The sequence below is a fragment of the Marmota marmota genome, unplaced genomic scaffold, assembly GCF_001458135.2.
Source record: "Marmota marmota marmota unplaced genomic scaffold, marMar, whole genome shotgun sequence".
NCBI classification, from domain to species: Eukaryota; Metazoa; Chordata; class Mammalia; order Rodentia; family Sciuridae; genus Marmota; species Marmota marmota.
In genome coordinates this window covers 8,758,418-8,778,011 of record NW_025999842.1, presented here as the reverse complement: position 1 = coordinate 8,778,011, position 19,594 = coordinate 8,758,418, and the positions used below count along the sequence as shown (strand labels likewise).

Genomic DNA, 19,594 nt, shown 5'->3' with positions numbered 1-19,594 from the left:
AAACGTAGGGACATGAATGTGGATGTACATGTGTGTGTGCATTTGTCTACCAAAAGGAAGAATACACAATTTCTGGGGATACCTATTCCTCACAGCTTCTCCTTTTTCTGCATATTATTTTCCCTCCTGAGAGAATTAAATTGCAAGCAACCAAGTATGTACTACATAACCTCCCCATCTGGCCATTAAAGATATTCAATTCTAACTGAGCCAGTATGTCTATTTTCTAGGAATTTGGAACTGTGAGTGAGAGATGCTTGGTTTTTCTATGAGTGATCTGAATCAGGACATATAAACTAGGGTACTATGAAACACCTGCATTTGGTCACATGCATACAGGAACTGGGGAGGGGGAAAAAGACAAAAGGAGAAAGGCAGGGAAGGGAAGGAAAGAGATGCATGTACATGTTCCCCATAATTTCCCAGTAGCTACTTCTGGCTCTTGAGTTCCACCAAATATTCTGGCATCTTATAATAAATTCCTTTAATGACTAAGCTAATTTGAAGTGGGAATCTGTTACTTGTAATCAAGAGAGCTTCAAATAGAAAAAAAAAATCACATCAATGGAGAGGCAGTTACTAGGAGTTTCTTAACAATAACATGATTTGCCTGTGTCTGGTTTCTGGTTAATTTTATGGTACTGATGCCGGCAGTCAATCTGGGGACCTAAAATATTGAGTGCCACTTAAAATTTGGGTGACATCCTTATTTGCATTATTTCATTTATCTTATGAAACAAAAACATTTTTAAAAATTTCTCAGGGAATACTTAGGTAGATATATCCATTTTTTTTCTCCTGTGAGCTGAGTTTTGAATATATTCTTCATTAATCTATAATTCATTTTTCAAAAATGAATATAAATATCAGTTAACACAAATGTGATGTAAGAAGAGTATTACCATAAGTTTAAAAGTTTATGTCTGCTTAACATCCAAAGTTCCTCTATCCTGTCTTTTTCTTCAGTAGTAATTCTTCCTAGAGTTTGTAAATCAATAGTCACAGTTATTCACACAGGAAATGGAAACGTTGCATTTTAAAAAAATTATCAATTTAGATTTAACGATGTATGATATATGGAGGCTTTCAGAGATCTAATCTGAAAGTATGCTATTTAAACTAATTTCTTATGGTGGAGTCTAGACAAATAATTAATAAAAACATCTTTATGAAAAGTAAAACATAAATACTTCACAGGCCTTGTTGGTAAAGTCATAGTTAAAGGCTGATAAGGCGATTTCCAGGTTGTCTTGATTAGTGGTGACAACTAGATAATGCACCCAACCAAGTAATGCACCCCACCAAATCGATCAAGAAGAAGTGATGGTCCTTAGTAACCAAGGCAATACCTGAATTGATTACTTTTGTCTGTTATCAACATCATGAATTCTTTGATTATGACAAAGATTCACTAAGAAATCTGAAGAATGACAATATTATTATTAAAATTGCCTTCACAAGGAAGGTTCTGAATGAACTATTGAACACTCCTCCCCAAATAGGTAAAATTTCCTCGAAATAAATGAAAAGTCATGAAAAGATGAATCTTGCTGGATTACCCGAGGAGATGATTGCCCTTGCAGAATGGATTCAGCTTAATTTCAATGTGGTAAAACGGGTTTGAAAAGTTCTTCCAGGTTTCAACCCTGTTGTAAATTTTCAACTTATTCCCAACACCTATTGGCATTGTCATAACATTTTAAACCTGCTAGCAATAAAAAGCTGCTCCAACTGACTCATTTAGAAGATAGAAAAACTGAGGCCCACAAAGTTCTGATAACCTGCCCAGCATTACAAAGTTAATTTGGCAAAACTTTAGAACCAATAACAGAGCAGGTCTTTTTGAGTGCTCATCATACAGTAGGTACTATGCTAAAAGCATTTTCTCTCTTTTGAGCCTGACAATCCTATGAGGTTTGCATTACCATTACTCAATATTATTATCATTTTACCATTGAAAAAATAAGGCAACAAGTAGTTAAATACCTTGCTCAATGCTTTGCAGCCTGGAAGTGGCAGCTATGTTTGCATTATGACCTGACTATTCAAAGCCTCGGTTCCCACCCACACCCCCAGGCCATGGATAATCCCACCTCACCATCATTTTTCTATGCACTCCATCTCTAATCCAAACTTTGTTAAGCCCTCACAGAAAAGTTCTCCAGCCAAAGAATAGTTTGTATTTTAACAACAGGCAATATAGTTCTGTGAAGATATTCTTTGATAATAGAATTTAAAAGGCATGCTTGATTTGAACAGTATGGCATTAAGTACTAAGTAACAGTATGGCATTAAATACTAAGTAACTTTCTCAAGTAGGATAGTGGGATTTTGTTATAATTCAAGGGAATGACCCAACTCTTAATATTTAACAATAAATATAAATTTGAACATAAATTCTTATTTGGAGAATATTTTATTCACTGTGCATTTAGGTATTAGACTAATTCTCGATGGAAAAATTCACCAGACAGCTGTGTATTCATTTGCCATATGCCATGTTCTCTCCGAGCCAGACATGATGAAATCTGATTTACATTTGGGAGAGACCAGCTGCCTCCTCCAGCAAACACAATCACTCAGCACTAGTGTAGGGAATGGGAACCCACTGAGAGCTGAATGATTCAAACATAAAGCAACTAGTTTAGCAGGAAGATATATTTTATTCAAAAACTATGAAAAGTAATGAGTATTTCTTTTTCAGTTATTGTTATAATAGAAATTACAATAAAACGTTTTAATCTTAATTAAAATAAAATAAATTAATTAAAATAAATTTAATTGTTTATTATAAGAGATATCACATTTTTTTTCAATCACAGGTTATTATAACCTACAGTCCTAACAATGGCTAGCGATGGAAACCTATTTTATGGATTCCAGACCTTTCTCACTTTGACAGAAATATTCATGTGCGGACAGAAATTCTTTGAAAGCTTAATGTTCTAATCTGTTATAAAGATGATGATATGTTTAACTCTTGAGAAGGAACACTGAGCAGAGAAGAGAGAAGACCGGTTTGCATTTTAGCTTGGCCAAATGTGCGGACCACATGAAATGCTTCATGTACCCTTATGTGCTTCACCTTCTACCTTCAAAAATAACAATAGCAGCAGCAGGACACACTTAGCACTTAGGATATGCCCTGAACAGTTTTAACAACTTTTCATGTTAACTTTTTTCAATCTTCAAAAATCCTCTGAGTTAAGTATTAGCATTATCTTAATTTTATAGGTAAGGAAACTGACTTGAAAGTTTGCCTCAGTTACACTGTGAGTGATGAACTAGAATCTGTTTTAATCACAACTCACAAAGTAGTGATGTATGTGTTTATTCTATATGTTTAAATAGTCTTAACCACAACTCATGTTCATCAATTGCTAGTTTAGGATCTCGGGACTGATAGAGACCTTTTCTTCCTTTCATTTTTTTTTAAATAGTTCTAATCAGTTTGATCAGTTATACATGACAGTAGAAAGCTCTTTGATTCATTGTACACAAATAGAGCAGAATTTTTCGCTTCTCTGGTTGTACGTGAAAGACAAAGAATAGAAATATTCTTAAATTGGTATAAGCAATCGGAAAATTTATTTGCTCAGTATAATACAGAATCTTTCCCCATTTCTCAGTTTTTCTTTCTTCTATTTTGAGGTTATCCTTAGGAGGCTCTCCCCTAGGTTGGACCCCAGCAATTCGAGGTCAAATCTCCTCAGCCTGTAAATCTCTAAGTCTCACCTATTCTGATTGGTGTGTCCTGGATCATTGGCCCATCCCTGAACCCATCACAGTGGCCAGGAGAATGAGATGTTCTGATTGGCCTGGGTCACGTGTATCCCTTGGAGCCAAGAATACATTCGGTTGGACCTGAACCGTGTGAGTAAGGAAAATCAGGGTACTACTACCAGCTGGGCTGGCAATAAGATGGCAGGTGGCCACCTCAATTAGATTGTTAATTCAACGATTTCCAGCATTAATTTCCTATAAATTTCTGCTAATGGGGGCGGGGTGGGAGGCAGTGGTAGAGAAGGGAGAAGAAAAGATTATGGTGTGTATATAAATCCTGCCTACATTTAAATTACCAAACTTCATTCTTCCCTAGGGACTTCAAGGACTCCTTTGCTACAGAACTAAGATGACTAGAATAATGAAGGACAAAAATTTATGTAAAAGTTTTCTTTTCATGCTGTAATTTTGCAGTAGTTTTTAAAAATAGCAACAACCTGAAAGTCCAATATTAATGATTGGTAAAATAAGTTATAGTATATCAGTGTGACAAAATTACTGTGTACTGTTAGAAATGATGTTTCAAAGCATATTTAATCACACTAAAGCTATATTGTTAGAAAAATACATGAGAAAAAACATAGTATGCTCTTGATTTTATTGAAAAACAAACATCTGTTTTCTATCTTTATAGAATAAAAGCACTGGGACAGAAATTCAACAAAATTTTCAATAATGGATAGTCTTTGGTGGTAGCAATATGAGTAACTTTACTCCTATGCTATATTCTTTCCTGCATTTCCAAATTTTCTGCAATGGATATGTAATATATTTCTAAGGAAAAAAAGTCTTACAGTAGTTTGATAAAGTAGTTGAATAAAGGACTTTGAACTTTACCTGTTTCATATCCCCTAAACTTGTGTCAATTTAAAGTGAGAGAAGAAATGTAGATAGTGCAAGAATCAAACAAAAAGCACTCTTTGAAATAACCAAGAGTTGGTTATATTTGCCAATTTCAAAATGCTGCTTTGCAAGTTCTTTATTTTATAACATAAGGCTTTATTATATGCTAGAAGAATATTTATACCGGTGCACCCAATTTAAGAACACTTGATATAATGTCAGAAAATTCAGGCTAATAAGATAAGGATAATTATATTACAAAAATAGCAATTATATTCCAATATCACATGTTCATTGCAAAATCCTGCTAGATATATGGAAACCCTCACTGTGCATTTTAAGTATGGCTCAGTTCTCCCAAATGTGATTTGCATGCCAATTTTCAGGGGAGGATATCTAATATGCCAAGCAAGATAAAATTAAACCATATAAAATTATTGTGGAAATTGGAAGTATCTGGATTTGATACATATGCTTAAAACATAACTGATAAAAATCACATCTGTTTAGTTTAATTGTCAACAAAGGATCAAGGAGCAACAGTTGAAATATGTAATCATCTTCATCATTTTATGCCTTTAGATTTCAGCATAATTTTACATATATATATATATAATTTTATCCTGGTAAGTCTGTTATTATCATTACTCCTATTGAGAAGATTAGGAATAAAACAAATAAAATATTTTTTTCCAAGGTCAGATATAGAGCAAGGTGTAGAATTCAGGGCTCCTAATTCTTTGTTTGCTGTTCTCATATCACCAGTTCTTCTATCTGAAATATGGAACTACATTAATAAAACTAATAACATTAATAGAACTAATAAAATCTTGACTTTGCATGGAGGTGTATATTTTATAGATTCTTTTACATAGATTATTTATGTGTAAGAGCATTATTGGGAGATTGTAAGAATTGAGAGAATTGTGAGAATTGAGTCCTTATCAAACAGCTTTTCACACATGAATTTATTGTGGCTGACAACCTCTAAGATGGCCCTCAATGATCTGGGTCCTCCCCAGATTCATTGTGTAATACCTGCTCCTTGATTATGGGCTGGAACTAGTGACTTGTTTCCAGTGATTGGAATAGAGCAGAAGTGATGGGATGTCACTTCTGAGATTAGATAATGAAAAGACAGTGATTTCCATTTTGGAGTCTCTCACTCTTAGCTTTTCCTCAAGGTCTTCTTTAGTTGTGCTAAACTGTATGGTAGGATTGTATTTATGGATTAACTCCACTTCAAATTCTTGTGCCAGGTGACAAATATTTCTTTGAGTAGGGCCACGTTCAACATTAGAATCTGTACTGTGTAATAAAGTTTAAGATGGATGTTACCTAAGTATATAATTCTTGTTCATCTATAATAATACAGAAGACAATTAATTACAATAACAAACTTTGTTGTCAGAAATTGTGGGGTGATAAATACTATTGAATTAAGAAGGATAAGTTTTGGCATTTCTCATTGTTCTTGGACTTCAATGACATTTTAACTTTTAGGCATGTTTTCTGCCCACTATTTTGCAGCTTCATTATAAATCCCTAGTATTAAATTGCTGATAAACAGCAAGCTATTGGACTTTGTACATTTTGTAGGTAGCCTTCTTAGTTAATTCTCTTGTTCCTTCTAAAGGCATTTAAATTTATTCACTTGAATTTTTTTTTAGTAATCGTGCCATTTGTAAATAGCAATATAACTTCTTTCTGACCAATATTTATAAAATCTCTTCTTCCTTCCCCTTCTTCATTCCTTCTTCCCTTCATCACATTGGTTAGAACATTCAGATAAATGTCAAATGATGGTAAAAGCAGACATTCTCATATCCCTATTGTGTTTTAACAATAACATCCTGTTGGTTATTGTTTGACAAAGTGTCTTTACTGTGAAAAAACTATTCTTTTCTATTTTTTAGTTTACCGAGAGTTTTTTTTTTATTATGAATAAGTGTTAAATTTTATAAACTTGTGGTCAATTCTGAAATGGCTATTGGTTTATTGGTGTGAAATTCTTGCTCATTATAAAAGGCAGTTTGATTTCTTCATAAGGAAAAGTCTGGTAATAAAATATTGGCAACATGACAGTAGCATGATTTTTTTTTGCTTGAAGATTTCTTATCTGCAATAGTTCTTTGAGAGTAAGTTTGAGTCTATATTTTTCCTTTTCATTTGCTGTGACAAATGCATTTCTTTGTGTACATTACCCTGAACCATGTAGACCCTTGCTATATGAATGTGCAGTCTACATGCCGGCTGCATCAACATGACTTGGGAGTTTCTTAGAAATGAAAATTTTTGGCCTTATCCCACTGCTGATTAGAAGGTTTACAGATGAAGGTGGGGAATTCTGAGTTTTAATGCACTTTCCATTGTTTCGCACACTGTGGCCTGAGAGACATCTCTACAGATCATACACAAATCATGTGACTCTCTGGGTCTGAGCAACTACAAATGGAACCTCAGAATCACATCCTGGGACTGATCTCTTTTCAGGAATTCAAACCTGCAGTGGATTCGAAGTTTAGGGATTCAGTTGTTGAAGATGGTAGTGCTAAGGGCATTCTCTGGGCATAAGCTATACCTATATGAGGCAAAATTTTTAAGAGAGAACAAATTCATGTCAACAGGGTTCAGGGTTGTAGAACTCAGCCAGGGTCCATCTCCCTTTATGTTCTACAGGGTCAACACCATACAATTCACCCTAATTTAAGTGAGGATTATTTCTACAACTCCCCTCACCGAAATAATAAGGAAATTCGTAGCTGTAAGAATACCTACCATTTCTTCACAGCACATGAAGCACCGTCTTTCCTTGACTGCCAATAGGTCTATTAAGATAGGAGTTGCCATAGAGAAGGGACAACTGAGGCACAGAATGGTCAAAAGAACTTATTTTAGCTCATGATAATATCAAAGTGAAGAGGACTATCAAATTACAACCAAGAGAATCAAACTGGAGAATTGGAATAAGAACATTAGAGAAAATTAATGGAATAAAGGTCAAATATCCATTAACATTTTCCTAAAATCATGTATACTGATGCTTTTGCAGACACCAGAAGTATTTTTGAGAGGATGCCAAAGTAAGGGAGAAAACAAATCACACTCAGGATTAGAATTGGGCTGAATGCACAAAAAGGAAGTGTAATTCTGCTCTTTCTAGCCATAAGAACTTTGTGGTGTGACTCTTGGTAGAAATTCACTAAATACAATTGGTGGGAAGCCAGAAGCAGCAGTGCCAGCCCTAAGAGCAAAGACAGAATAAACCATGAGGTCAGAGGTATCACCTCCAGGTAAGGGGCTGCAGCATCTGATATGAGGAAGGCTTTTCTCCAGCACTGTGCTCTGAGAGAAAGCAAACCACTCACCTCATAAGCCAGGAAGAAAAGGAAAAGAGGAAGAGGATGGGTTCTTACAATCCCCTTCATGGGCCTGTCTCCAATGACCTAAGGACTCCCTGTTAGGCCTGACCTGTTAAAGTTCCACCACCTTCCAGTAGTGCCCCCCTGGTATCAATCAGCTTCTTTCCAAAAGCACACAGTATAAAATCTCTGTGCAAGACACTGTGTTACAGAGTTGCATAGGCAGAGATAGGAAGGAGAGGTTTTCATGAGCAGTTTTTCTGTTATATTTCAGTTGTCATACAGGTCTAGTCACATAAAAGCAGTTATAATAAAATATATTTCAAATATGAGTGTCACATAACACACATACACAAACACACAGTTCCTTTACAATCATCCAAAAAGTCTCTACTGAAGAAAGTTTGCATTAAACAAGTATGCTCTCTTCCTTCTGAATAGAAATTATTCATGAAGGGGCCGTGGAAGTTTATAGGAATTTCTGCCTCTCATCAACTGAGTGGCTCAAGTGATTTATTTACTGGCTGAAATGGGAGGGAGGACAGATTAAAAATGAAATGGCATGTTATTTACAATAATTTATAAATACTTAAGTGGCTCAGAAACTTGGATATGATGAAATAAATAAAGACAAATCTCAGAATTGGGTGTAGCCTGGAACAGTATTTAGTCTAATCCTCTATGGTTGAAATCCATGTTAAAAAAAGAAATCCTGAGGCCTGGGGCTATAGATTAGTGGTACAGAGCACATGCCTAGCTTGAGTGAGGATGGACAGAGAAACATACTCATATCCCTCCTTCAAGGAAAGACCTGAAGTTTGGCTGCTGGGATAGCTGTCAGAATAGTCTTTGGCTCTCAGCTCCTTCAGGAATATCCTCAGCTGCAGACAGCTGCCTCACCCCAGGTGGTGCCCTTTCTGGGGCAGATTACATCCAATGACTGAAAGAGGAAAGGGTTGGAAAGCCCAACCATTTTGACCCAGTTTGGGACAACTTTGATGGATCACTTTTGCTCAGAGCTTCCTGTGAGGCCAACCAAGATTGGTGCTGGGCCCATTTTACAGCTCACCTTGTCCCTCTGCCAATCTTGATTCCTTTCCTTCCTCTGGTGTGGTTCTGAAGGGTATTTACTAATAAATGTCCTGCATACTAAACCCTATCTCAGAGTCTGCATCTTAGAGAAACCCGCCTGTCACATGCTCCCAAACACATCGCTGAATCATTTCCCAAGGACTCATACTATACACCTCATAGGCAGTCTCACTGTATTTTCAGACAGTGTTAGAATTTTTTTTCCATGAAATGTTGGAATCTGACCTTCTGTACATTTTTTTTTAACCATGTCTGTCCTCCTGAGCCACTGGGATCATGACCAGCGCCTCCACATTCTTCTTCTTTTATCTCTACTCACTCACTCTGAATTCTGTCTTGTAGTCTAAAAGGTAAAGCAAAATTTTAGCTGATTCATCACCATCTCCCTCATTTTGGTAATTGTGCTGCTAAAAGGAGACAAAACTAAGGGAAGAGCAAATGATTCATGGATCAACAGTTCAGAAAGTATGGAGTAGTTCATGCCTTTTTTAGGTGACTACCCATTACCATTTGAGGTAGAGTGGGGGACTGTTGTTGGAGAAGGGAGCACAGGCATGGTGGGAGCCAGGTAGGGGAAAGCAGTGCTTTGTAATAGCACACAGATTTGGAATCACCATGGGCAATTCTTTTGCCTTTCTGAGATTCAATAATTATGTTATTGATCACTCTCTTGGTGAAAGGAAACATCATCCATCAGGTTTAGAATTGTGGGTGTTGCTTACATCCCATACTTCCTTTCCTCCTCATGTCCATTTACTCTACACATTGCCATTTTCCTCTGTCCCTCATCCTGAATTCGGCTGGATTCTGCTTCTCTTTTCCATGTCTACTGCAACTGCTTTGGTTCAGGCTCTTGTTGTGGCAAATGTCTGTGCCAGACCCATTCCCTTCAGCTCCTTATTGCAGCCAGAATGAGCTCTCTAGAACACAAAACTAAAGATCTTGGTAAAGAGCTTAAAATACCTTGATAAAACACTTTATTTCATAGCAAAAACATGGAAACAACCCAAATACCCATGAATATTAGAGTGGATAATTAAATTGTGGCATATTCATACAACATAATACTATACAACAATAATAAAAATAAACAAACCTCTGGTATAACCATCCACAAAACTGAATTTCATGAGTATAATACTAAGCCCAATTACAAAAGAAATCATTCTATATCATTTATACATATATGAATCATTTATATATATATGAGTATATACTTGTGAATCTTAAAATAATTTATTATGTTGGAAATCAGGTAGTGATACATTAGGCAGGGGGGTGAAGTAATGAATAGGTGGGACCAGAGGGAATTTGTGTGGTGTTGATGTTCCATTTCTTATGCTGAAGGGGCTTAGTTACATAGGTTTGTTCACTTTGAGAAAAGTCAAGGAGCTTTACATCTATGATTTTTTTCTTTTCTATATGTATATTATTCTTTATAAATACCTTTAAAACCCTATAATGATTTCCCCATGCTTATGGGTAAAGTTGCTTTAACTTAACTCACTCTGAATTCATTGTGCTTCTTTGAAAAGGACATCAAATCAAATAGTTTGATGATAAATACAGTTTTTTTCCTCTCTCTCTCTGTGGTGCTGGGGATTGAATCCAGGGGTCTCAGACAAGAGAGTCAAGTGCTCTGCCATTGAGCTACAGCCCCATCCTATAAGGACAGTTTTTTTTTTTTTAACAATAAGTGACCAATGAATTTGATAATACTAACCTTGCAGTGGTTTCCTTGAGTATTAAATAAAAGAGTATATGTTTAGCTTTTAGCACAGTTCCTGAAACATAGCAGTCACTCAGCATAAGTTAACTTCTTTTTCCTTTCCTTCTTCCCACCAGAGTAGATGGATGAAATGTATAGCTTTGAATGTTATTAGGCTATTAAAAAAAGTGAAATTATTTTGGGGAGGTATTGCCTATCAACTTTATTAGCCCTTTGGTGGAAATTATTTTAAAAAGACTGGATTGCTTTCAATTTTCAAGGATGCTAATATTGACAGAAATTAGACTTTTTTGGTTAAGCTGTCCTAACAAAACCCATACTTTCAATGTTCAAATCAGATCCACCCTAAATCCTTTGGAAATATCACCATATGTCCATTATCTGATGAGGGGATAAAGAACAGCTGCATCTAAGGAAAAACATTTCATGGGGTCTGCTTTTACTTTATTTGGACACTTGAAGTAGATGAGGTCATTAGAAAGACCTGATAGTTTGGGAATTGCAAGCTGCTGTTGGTGCTGGTTGTTATTTCTCAAAATATTACCTTCTTGCTATAAAAATGTGTTCCTTCTCAGGCTAAATTTCTTAAAGACCTTCCATCTGGTCTGTACTGATAACTAGGATCTTAAGATGCCCATTCCTCTTACAACTTGTAGTTTAAAATGGTCCAGATGTAGAAGGATTGGGTTTTTCAGCTTCTTCCAAAGGATTTTGACTTCCTAATCCTATAATTGCACATGTTTAGAACTGATCAACAGGAGAGAGTTCTGACAATAAACCTGTTAGAGTGTTTCACTGCTGGGTGCATTTTTCATTTGACATGTTTAGGGGAATACAGCCAGGAAATAAAAGCACTGAAATCTATCAGAACAAGACCACAGTAAGCCAGATAACCCTCAATGAGTGAAACAAGATAAGGAACTAGAAATAAAAAATAAAAATTCAGCAACACCTCCTCCTTATCCACAGGTTTGCTTTCTACAGTTTCTGTTATTTGTGGCTAACTATGGTCCAAAACATTACATGGATAATTCCAGAAATGAACAATTCATGAATTTTAAATTATGTGTCATTCTGAGTAGTGTGATGAAATCTCATGCCAACCTGCTCCATCCTACCCAAGACAGAAGCACATCCCTTTGTCCAGCACAGTCATGTAACCATGTATATGTTACCTGCCCTTCAGTCATCAGCAACCCTCTTGGTCACCAGATCTACTGTTATGGTATTATAGTGCCTTCATTTAATTAATACCATTTCACTCAATAATGTCACCCAAATTCAAATGTAGAGATTCCAAAGGCATAAAATGTGGGAGGAGAGATTAACTCTGGTACTCTGTAGAAATGCTGTAGGACCTATAGGAGAAAAACATGGTATATATAGGGTTTAGTACTAGCTGTGGCTTTGTGCATCCACTGAGGGTCTGAGAACATATAAGTGGGGATGGGGTGGTGGGAAACTACTGTAAAACCAAACTGTGATAAGGCTGGAGTTCTCAAGTATTTTACTTATTTGTTATGATCCAGGAATATACCAAGTTATTGACTGAATAATCTCTATTAATTCTGGTTCTCAGTTTCTTAATCCACAAAATATGAGAACAAATACTAAATTATGAAAAATAGATGTGATGTTGATGAAATCCTTTTATCCTTGGAAGACAGATGTTGGTAAGTTGACTGACCTGGTCCACAAGTTTTAGGGACCATGATACAGAAAATAAACAAAACAAAGACAAAAACAAAGAATTCAGCCACACTGAAGAGGTGCTGCCCCAGCCCAAACCAAATCCTTCCTCTTTTTCTGTTCCCTGTTTGCTCTTCTGTCTCCCTTCTTACCCATGTAGCATATGTCACTGTTTTCCTGAAGCTAATGTTCATCTAGTTTCACACATATAAAAATGTGGTAGGTAGAAAAGAAAGACACGTAAAACATGAGATGCCAGTCTTGTATCTGCCCTGAGATGGTCTTGATAACATACAGATGGTGTGAACAATAAATTCCAATTTGAGTGAGATTCTGCTCTAGTTTCTAGCTTATTTTATCAGAAATAGAAGCAAGGCTTTCCTACATTAAAACATTAGATTTAGAACTTTTACTTTTAAAGGATAGTAAAAATTCCAAAAAAGTCGATTAAAAACATGAAAAAATAATAAAATAAAAAAACCCCAAACCAAAAAACCACCCTGTGTAAAAAGGTGAAGGGTAAGGAACTGGATGCTTGAGTGATGAGAAGATGCCCTGAAAGCTCAGGGGCTGAGGTTTTTTGCAAAGTGATGCTCCTTCCATTTGAACCTTTGATATCTTAGTGATGGTGGTGGTGGTGGTGGGGTAGTATGCTGATGGGGAAGTTGCTGAGCCAGGTTGCAACAAGGTGCTGCTAATGACATGTCTTACTTCCATTTCTAATATCAATTCCATTACATACGGGGAAAGGAACATATTACAATATCACTTGGAATAGAGATGTGTCTTGGATTTTTGTCTCTTCCAAGATACCACCCATGAGAATACCTGATTTGGTTATTTCTATCAAAAGAATACAAATTTATTTACACGATTGCTGCTGACCAGGCATACAGAAGAAGAAATGGGAAGCAAATATTTTGAATGGATGCCAGAATAGCTAACAAATGTGACATCCAGCCTCTCAGAGTTGCCAGGGAGGCTGTATTACGGCTCAATACTTCCCAAGGAAATGGCAAGCTAAGGAAGATACCCAGTAGCACTTGGTCTGGAAATATGTCCTTGGGTGAAGTCACCATTGGCAGGCAATGAGAAAAGAATAGGAAGTTGAATGTGCTATGTTTGGGTTGTTGATTTCTGCAGAACTTAAAATTTCTTAGCTGGTGGATACACACTGTTAATTTGAACACTTCTATTATAAAAAAAAGATCTGTGAAGTATACACCTCTGGAAATCTTCTTGAAAAGAACAACTACCTAAAGGAATATTTCAGCATGCATATCCCCTAGTCATGGCTACATTTTACAAGCTACTGTCCAGCTCTGTCATTAAAAGTCTCAATGTATACAGAGATCTGTAGTAGTCCTTAGGGCTTCCACAGTGCTTATCAAGTGATGATGACATAATAGTTAAGTTCTATCAATAATGATGCATTAGGATTTGAACAACTTTCTCTTTACAGCTCTCTCAGTGATGAAATAACCTGGACAAAAGTACTTCTCTCACTTCTGTGCAGCAAAATGGTAAAGGGTAAGGTGCTATACAATTTTAGGAATAAGCAATGCATTTTATTTTAAACATGATAAAACACTGAGCTGAGTTCTACTTTGGAGGTCAACTCCATCATCACAGCTGTGGCCTGGAGGCTAAAATTCTGAAGGGAGGAAAAAAGCCGGCAGATATATTTTGTACATTTGCTAAGTGGGCCTCAAATGCCTCTGTTCATTTAATTGTTGAAAACAGGGTCATCTCATTTAATTCAGCAGGAAAACAAGTGCACCAGTAAGAGAAGAAAGACTGTTTCATAATCTCGTCTTTGTATTTCAAAGGTATATATATCTTCCCTATGAAAGGGTCTCCCCAGGGAGCCAGACCCACGTGCCTGCTTTTTCCCTCTTGCACAGGGTTAAGTCAGAGAAGTCCCTGACTTGCAAGTCCACCCTGGGTGTTTAAGATGATAAATATCATGTCTGAGCGTGTAACTATGGCAAATACATATTCTGAAGCAATTTCAAGTTCAGGTATATGCTCTGCTTGGCATTTTGTGGGAAGATGTAGGAGGAATGATAAAAGAATCTTGGATTATTTGGGAAAAAATCCCTCCCCCAATTCATTTGATCATTTATTATTTCCTTACAGGCCCCCTCCCTCCCTGAGAGGTTTGGCGCAGGAGGCAGGGAAGGACAATGAGGAAGGGTGGGAAAGAGCATCCTGGGATGCCGATACCTTCTGCTCCATCCTTCCAACTCAAGGACAAGCAGTGTTGGGTCCTTTCTGAAACTGGACACAGGCAGAAACGTGTCAAAGTACATTCATTTTAACAGTTCAAAACCATGTATGATACTGTGATAGTATCTTCATTTTTTTTCCATGTGGGGACCTGGCGTCTCACCTTACAGTGTTGGATGGAAATAGCTTAAGACCAAACTTCCCACCTTCACTCCCACTTCCCAGCTTTATTTTGTAAAATACCCCACCTGGAATTTTGTTCATCAGAATTGATACACGGGCATTTTCTGAGGGCTAACCAACCGCGTAGTTCTTTGGAATCAAAGGTTTTTCAATTATTGTTGGCTTTGAAATTACCTGTCTACCCATCTGCGGTCCCCAGGGCACACCATTTCTGTGGGGTTTCTACTCAACGTCTCCCACCCGGCACCATTCTTTGCAGATTCATTTAATTTTTAAGCTGCCTTGAATCCTTTTGCAAGGATGCAGTCTAACATTCTTAAAGCACAGTTATGCACAATGTCATACTCGGGTCCACACATTTGCGGGACTGTTTGGAGGAGAAATGCAATCCGTACTAAGTCCAGGGGGCACGCACAGTGCTCAGGCGGGTCGACCCGCTACGGTCTTTTTCCCCACACCCCAAGACTCAACTCCAGCTACTTTTGCACCTCAGAGGGGCAAAATTCCCCAAGCCCAAGCTTAAGGCCATGTCCTGAGGTGGGGGCGAAAGGGAAGCCCCCCCCCTAAAGGTGTGCACCCCTCACCTTGTGGACGATGCGTGCAGCCGCGTCGTACTGGGAGAACTGGGGTGTCCTGCTGGCTCCAGAAGTCTCACTCGGAATCCGCTTCTCTTGCACTGGAGCTTTATCAAAGAGCGGACCGGCTCTCGGGTGTGCTTAGTCTCTGGGCGTCCTCCGCTTCAGCGTCCTTGCCGGTGCCAGTGCACCCTAGGTTTTCGGCTAGACCGACCCGGGAGTGCTGCGCACCGGGCTGCCCCGCGGGTTGGCAGAGCTGCGCTTCCTGGAGTCTAGGCGTCCGGACTGGAAGAGGAGGCGAGAGGCAGAGTGGGCAAGAGGAGGAGTTACAGGAACAGAGGGTAGTCTATTAAATCAGCCGTGCGGGTTGTAGGCGCTCAGGACACTAAGTTGGTAAGGGGGGTGGGTAGGATGGAAAGGTGGGGCGAGATGCAATGCAGGGGATGATGGTGCAGGAGAACTAGGGTCGCAGCTCCGAGGTGCTCCAGGGCTTGCTTAGGCTGTGAAGGCGAAATTCTGGAGCTGGTGGAGCCCTCAGGGCTCGCGGTTGCAAACGCTAGAGGGCAGCGCTGTCCACGCTATAAACCTCGCCTATGGGGTTGTAGGTGTGGACAAGCCTCTCCTTTCCTGTGCCCTTTGCTGGCTGCAGCCCAGGCGGAGAAGGGGTCAATTCGTGCAAAAATAGGCAGACCCTATTCCTAACTTCTGTGGAAGGAAGGAAGGAGTGGAAAAGAGGGAGTAGTTGATGGGTTTGGACGCTGCCTCTCTGTGGCTCCTTTCAGCAAACCTTCTGGAGGTGAAATACATTTCCTCAGAGGAAAACACACTAAGGAAGGAATGCATTAAGGAGAGGTTGAGAAGTTGGGGAGGGAGAAGTGGAAGAAATTGGGGTGGGTCAAAGTGAAAGTGAGGCAAAGAGGTGGGGAAAGCAGAGAAAAGAGGATGGGTTGGGGTTGGGGTGGTTGGACCTGAGAGGACCTGCTGATATGCAGCTATTTTTCTGGCGGGAACTTTCCCCTGAAGGGCTGACATTTCATGTTGGCAGAGGGCTTTCTTCCTAGCCTTCTAAGAGCTCTTGGCTGTGTTGCAAGGCCAGAGAAGTTAAACTTGTCCCTGTCTCCCAGAATTCTGGCTTCCTAAAGGAAGCTTCTTCCTTAGGGCTGGTTAGCTGTATTCTGTTTCGAACTTGAGTAACTGAAACCTTGAAGCTTTTCATAGGTTGATTCCCTGACATTGTGAAAAGAAATCAGATTATTTGATGTAGAACTCTGAAAGGCGAGGAGCCATAAAATGAGTTAGAAACACTCATGTAGCCAATATGATTTACAGACAGCCGAATGCAATCTTAGAGTTGAAAGGACCTGGGAACCCATATAGATAACTTGCATAGCGTCTCCAAACACTAGCCTCATACTTGCTTCTCCCGTGTGGTCATATGTTTGAATTGAAGAGCTATTAATTTTTTTTTCATTTTGACAATTCTAAAATGAAACTCTTCTTCAATTAAATAAGCAAGCCATGTGTACCTTTCCTGCCTTTGGGAGTGTTTCTCAAGACCAGCAGGGGCTGAATGAGGGGAATTTCACTGAACAGAGAAAGGAAGCCTGGTGAACTATAGTTTTAAATTGTGATTTGCTTCTGTTAAGCCCATTAAAGCAAGAGAACTGGCTAAAGTATATTAAAGTATAGCAAAAGGATAAGGGTGGAAGGATGTTTCCCTTACCAGAGATTTGGTACATCTTGAAATTTGCTTGATGATAAAGGTGTTAGGTAAAAATAAACAGAAAAAGAAACATTCTTCATTAAAAAAAAAAAAAGGATTTCATAGGACTGTGTTTTTTTTAGGTATCCCAAGAGTGAGTATTATTGAATATATTGTTCTACCCTGGAAACCTTGGAGTCCTTCCAAGAGATGAAAGAAATTTAAATTAATTCGTTTTTTTAAAAGAAATTATCTTACCTAGTATTTGGTTATTACAATGTAAACATCTATGAAAATGTGTATTAGACACTTGGAAACTATCTTGAATATATCTCAGAATACTCTATTTTGGTAGATTTCAGCTTTATGAAGTTCATGGTTATTCTCAAGCTATCAATATACATCTGGGATACACTTTACTAGGGGTAATAAGTTAGCATTTACTTAACCAGGAGCTGAAAATTCAATTTGTGAATTACTCAATGAATATCTAATGGTCTCTATGAGTGCTTTAAGATTGTGGGTAGGACTATGTCACATTCCCATTTCATAATGGAGAATTCCTTATCAGTTAAAAACTTATCTTTGCCAGCTATGGTGATGCATACTTTTAATCCTAGCTACCCTGAAGGCTGAGGCAGGAGGATAGCAAGTTTGAAGCCAGCTTGGGCAGCTTATTGAGACTCTATCTGGAAATAAAATAAAAAGGGCTGGGGGCATATTTCAGTGTACAGTGATTTCCTGGCATGTGTGAGGCCCTGGGTTTGATACTCAGCACAATGTATACACATACAAAACAACAAAAAAGACTAACTGTAAGGAGTGGGGCTCTGGGAAACTGGCATAATACATTCATCAGCTCATGAAGGAATTATTTTACCAAATTCATTCACTGAAAGTTAGATGTTGATAAATATCAGCCATCTTTCAAGCATGAGTCAGCTTCTAAGGGAGATACAGTTTTTTATCTCACAGATCCTAGAGTTCTGTGGAAAGACTGATTCACAACCTAGTAAATCTGATCCAGAGTAATAGCTGGGAGAAGGGGCAAATGCAGTGTGCACAAAGGAGGGCAATCTAATCCAGACTTAGAATCTAGAATCAGAGAATAATAGCCATAAATGATGATGGTGGTTGTGCACATATGGAAGGAGGGGTTTTGGGTAGTGGTGGGGAGTGGGGAAAATGATGAACAGTGGCTCACCTGAATCCCCAATATTCATTCAGATCACATTAGTTTGCTTTCCACTTGGGTGCTGGAAGCTCACTCACATGAGGGAGCAAACCTGCACACTCTGCATTTTCTTTCTAGGAGTCAGATTACAAGCCTTGTTCTTGATTTGTTCATCACACGAGTAGAGGGAAGAATCAAGACCCTGTAGTTTTCTTCTTCCACTGTGAAAGTGGGAATAAACCAGGAAAGGAAGTAGATAGGGTGGAGAGGGAGCTCACTTTGTGGAGCTCAAAACATTCTTCTGCTAAACAATCCCAAAAGCCCTATGTCATAGTTCTTATCTCATTTTACTATTGATTTCAAAGCCTGAGCTTCAAGCTGTACTCTGTGTCTGGGGAGTGACAAAGGCCAGAGGGAGAGTATGAAATGTTTCCAGGTAGGTTTTTTCATTTGTGAGCTTTCTTTAAGTTATACTATGGTAACAAATCTCTGTGGCTTACTACAGCCAAGTTATTTTTTTCTTTCTTTCTTTTTTAAAATCTCACTCCACAACCATGGATTGGCTTCAGCTCCACTCTACATATTCTAGGACCCAAGCAGATGGAGTCAGGCCTTTCTTATAGTATAGGGAAGAGTAATGGTGGAATATCACAATGGCTTTTAATGCATTTGCCTAATTGTAAGATAAATCACTTCTGCTCACATTTCATTTGTGAAATCAAGTCTACCCAAGTCAGGTAAGCTTGATGCCAACTGGGTAAAAAGTAGGCTTCCTCCTCTAGAAAGAATTCCAAGGCGCTTGGTAGAGATGGACCTGAGAGTGACAAAATATTGTGAACAAATTATGAAATTGACAACAGTCTCCTGCAATGTTTTAGAGAGAGAATTTTCTCTTTATTTGTTTGACACTTATTTGCTAACTGTATTCATCAACTTCAGTATACAGGGGGCAAAATAATGACTCTGGGTAGACTAGCTTAATTGATTAAAAGTTGTCATCTGGGTCTAAATTGCAGAGGGAGGAGTTGGCAAGTTGGTCTTGCATTCATAAAATGCCCCATTTTCTGGCCATAAACTGACTCTTTCTCCATGCTGGCATATATTTATATTTGTTCCTATGAGGAAACAAGTAAGACAGATTAGGTGGGACAAACTTCAAACTTTAGTGATTTTGATGGTGGCTCATGATCAACACAATTTTTTCATCAAAAGTCATCCTGATAAGAAGATCAT

The 19,594-nt window shown here is 38.2% G+C and overlaps 1 protein-coding gene across 1 annotated transcript in view; it reads right to left on the bottom strand.

Annotated features, from left to right (window-relative positions):
* Htr1e (5-hydroxytryptamine receptor 1E) overlaps positions 1-15,987 on the bottom strand; it is an 81,435-nt gene extending 65,448 nt beyond the window's left edge. The window contains exon 1 of the mRNA XM_015498098.2: positions 15,495-15,987. The gene's annotated coding sequence lies outside the window, so the exon portion shown is untranslated. The remainder of the gene's footprint in view (positions 1-15,494) is intronic.
* Positions 15,988-19,594: the final 3,607 nt, after the last annotated feature.